The sequence below is a fragment of the Diplotaxodon limnothrissa genome, linkage group LG14 (assembly GCF_057381915.1).
Source record: "Diplotaxodon limnothrissa isolate DT_005_m linkage group LG14, D_limnothrissa_male_GT1.1, whole genome shotgun sequence".
NCBI lineage: Eukaryota > Metazoa > Chordata > Actinopteri > Cichliformes > Cichlidae > Diplotaxodon > Diplotaxodon limnothrissa.
In genome coordinates, this window is record NC_140609.1 from 39,150,609 (window position 1) to 39,154,837 (window position 4,229).

The following is a 4,229-nucleotide window of genomic DNA, read 5'->3' on the forward strand; positions in this document are numbered from 1 at the left end:
CTCTCCAGCGTTAGAGCGTTTTCGCCGCTTTCACCGTCACGTGTAGAGACGCACGCGTGCTGCCGCAGACGCTGAATCACTTCCCGCTGGTGCTCCTAAAGGCTCCGTCCTCGGGACACCGATTTTAATTTTTTTTGTAATATTCCAACAAAGAGAGAACCGATCCACAATGGACGCAAACATACCGATTATGTCAACATTTTCTAAGTCATCCACAGCCAGAAGAGTTAGATTGGTAATACTGGAGGATATACAAGTCAGCTGTTCATCAGAGAGAAAAGGGGAGAGACAGAGTGATTAAGAGAAATAGAGCCAGAGAAGGCAGGGCAGAGGGATGAGATGAAAACATATGATTAAAGTGCCAGAAGAGTTCACGGTTTAGTTTCTTGACTGTTTGTTATTATCATAGATGCTTTGAGACAAGACGCTGACAATGTGCTCATATTTTCAATCCAAGGCCCAACATGGAGTTTCTAAGAGGTGTGTTTCCGGAAGTCTGGGTGTCCTCCCAGTGTTGTAATAGTGCTGTCATAATACTGTTGTAATCCTTTGGCATATGACTATATGCTGGGGAAAGAGAAGAGCGGTGCCACCAACCACTGACCACAATAACATCCAGGGGAAATGTTGTCCACATACATCTGTTCTGCACATTCTCAGAAACGAAGCGATCACACAAACACCCATCAGATGATTGTTTACATCCTCGAAAGAAGAAAAAGAGCTTCTGTGAGGGTTTTATCTCGTTCCTCTGATCCAAAGTTTCGAGAACCAGTTCCAGACCTGCATCCAACATGTCTCTCCCAGCGGCGTGGGGTCTTTTGCATATCAGCAGGTGGGCTTTGAATTCTCTGGCTCCAAAGGTCACATCCTGTGTGGGTCTGGTATGATGTGGTATCAGAGGATAGTGTGTATCAAACCGTCAGGGCTCACAAGAAGGATGTTAACATACAACCCACGAGGCACCTGAAACAGATAAGAGATGGAGAGTGGTTCACAGTCAGTGAGTGATTTTTGATCTACATAAAGAAACTTTAGGTTTGATTTCAGTTTTTTGACTGAAACTTTCTGAGTAAATTAAAAAAAAAAGTGATAAATCCACATTATCATCTCTGAATAAGTGAATAAAGGGAATTATCTCAAAGACAGCTGCAACAGGTGATTATTTATCTTATTACTCACTAAGTTATATTTTCATTTAAATCACCAAACTAAAAGGTGTTTTAACTAATCTGTCACAAGTTTTCTGCTTAATTATTACTGCCTGTCTAAGGAGCTTGGAAAGAAAAGCGTCTGGACTTCTTTAAGTTGCTCGAAGATGTTTCACCTCTCATCCGAGAAGCTTCTTCAGCTCTAAGGTCAAATGGTGGAGAGTCCCAGATTTAAGCCCTGTGGGAATGTCCCCCCCCCCAAGAGGGACAAAGGACCCCTTAATGATCCTCTACCTAATCACATAAGCCAAAGTGTGAAAGTGGGTGTAGGTCACAATTAGGGCTGCCACGATTTGTCGACTAGTTACGATTATGTCGACTATTAAAATCGTCGACGACTAATTTAATAGTCGACGCATCGTTTGAAGCTTTGTAAGATCACAAAGGACGCAGGAATGAGTAGTAGGATTTAAGAGTGTAATAACGGACTGAAACAGAAGATGGCAGCACTGCATGTACAAGGATGCCAGCTGCCGTTAAACCCCGAAGAAGAAGAAGCTGTGTCCCAGAATTCATAGCGCAGCCCAGCGCAGTTGTCAACAATGGCGGCAGCTAGTTAGTTTTAACTTTACTCTTATTATTCTTTCTGGGTCACAAAATAAACGTTTAACATATTTTCAGGCGATAATGTAGCTGTGTAAACCTCAAATATCGGCTCAGTTTATCAAGACACCACATATTTTCAAAAGCGCTCCGACGTTTTCGGAGACGTCTGTTACCCACTAGCTCGTTAGCGAGCCGGGGGCTAGGCTCACTAGCGCCGTGAGAACACCGGACTCCCGGCAAATCGTTTTCAAACCCACCGCCGTCTTTCGCTAGTCAGGTTAAACATATATATAAGTCACTTAGATAACTTAAAAATGTTATTGTTTGGCTTTCTTTAGTATTTTATTTGTTCCTGAGTAAATCGGTTTGGCTGAGATTAAAGTTATAGTTTTTACACAGCTGAATAAACATCAAGCAGACAGCTGATTATCAGAAGTGTGAGACGCTGGAGAATATACTCCGGTGTCCTGTTATATTTTAGAAAGCAAGGAGTTTATTAAACTTCACCGAAACAATCTGCAAATTTCATTAAAAATTAATAAACTACCATCTTGTCTTTATTTTTAGTTAGCACAAACACTTCAAGCTGTAAGCTAATGATAGTTATATAAGACCAGATGCTGCTGGTGCAATAAGCTGTACGCTGTACGTCCAATGGATGATGATCTGATTAGTCGACTAATCGCAAAAATAATCGGTGACTAGTCGACTATCAAAATAATCGTTTGTGGCAGCCCTAGTCACAATCAGGTTTCGGGTGAGCTCATTGTGAAACCTGGCCCCACCCTATCATATGATTTCCTGAGGTCAGATGGCCCAGGATGTGAGTGGGCGTTAAGGCGTCTGGGAAGGATCTCAAAACCACCGCCTCTGTTCAAAGATGGTCAGTCATAGTGGACATAAATGGCTCCCACAGGGCTTAAATCCGGGAATCTCCACCATTTGACCCTAGAACTGAAGAAGCTTCTCAGATGAGAGGTGAAACGTCTTCAAGCAACTTAAAGAAGTCCAGACGCTTTTCTTTCCAAGCTCCTTAGACTACGATGACCTGGATGACTGAGAACCTTCACAGACATATTACTGCCTTTGTTTTTACCCCGAGTCAGTGACTCATTCTCCCACTTAAATGTTGTTACATTTAATATTTATTGTTTTAAATAATACATCAATAGTACATCTGTACATCTATATACTTTTTATGTGTGTCTGTGTAACCACTGTTGGCTGTGCTGTTGGCTGTCTTGACCAGGTCCCTCATCAGAGTCTTTAATCTTAAGAATCTCCCAGATTTACGGCACAAGGTCTCCATACGTGTCGGGTTTAGAAACACAACTATCTTCACTAAGCCGTTACTTATGGACACCTGTAAAAGATCGCTTGTGTCGTTTTTAAATAAAAAAGACTCATCTCTTATCTGCAGGGTCACTGTGATTTTAATGCAAACTGTGAGGTTGTTGTTGGTAGTTTTCAAACCAATGAGTAAAAAGAAGGCACACAACACAAAGCTCCCGAACAGGACACAAACCAAAGCCTCCTATATGACAAACTTCACCACTATGCATTCCTAATATTGCTGCTGCCAACATGTCAGCTCACAGATGCGAGAAGAAAACCTCATGCGTACCTCTAAGAGACAGCAGCATCTGACAGAAGAGTGCTATTGAAACCCATGGATGACAGCACGTTGTGTGTACATGCGATTTACTCTCTTACAAACATAGAGCTCAGCAAAATGTAGAAACAGACTGAATAATTAAACACTGTACTAACAATTGCACAGTATTATATTTCTGTATTTACGTCTTCTTATGAACACTTAACTGAATTTCACTCTGTGTTTTGCTTCTTGTTTGTCTTTCTGTGGTTTAAGTGAACTTGATTTTCACGAGCTGGCCTCTTGGAGTGGAAGTCTTTATTTTATTTATAGACTGCAGCTTTCTTGAATATATGCTTGTTCTTTGTTATTGATCCAACACACTTGAGGCTTCCCAACTTATGGGGAAAAGAAAAAACATGCACATATCCTCTCCTACCTTGTACAAAAACACCAAAAAACAACCCACGGTGTGTGCTGCAGGGTTTTTTTGTTTTTCAGTACTGATGACTCAGTGACTGCTTGGCCAGCTTCTGAGATTTCAGGTTTTTAGAAAAGCTTTCCTGCATATACTTTGCTTTGGAAACGATCCCCTTCTCACCCACAAACTCTTTTCTGCTTATATTTGAAATGCAAATACAGGGCATCCCAGCCCCTCTTTAGTCTGGTAAAATAAATAAAGCTTTATTTTGCTACACTGAGAAATACTTCCAATCAAGGGAAATTAAGTTGTTCTGCTCTGTGTCAGGAACTGCAGTTCCTCTGCTGGCCACTTGAGGCTGGCTACCAGACTGCAAAAAAGTGATTGTGTTTAACGCTAGTTTCAGTCTTCAAAACAACTGTATTCAATTCAATTCAGTGTTATTATATAGCACCAA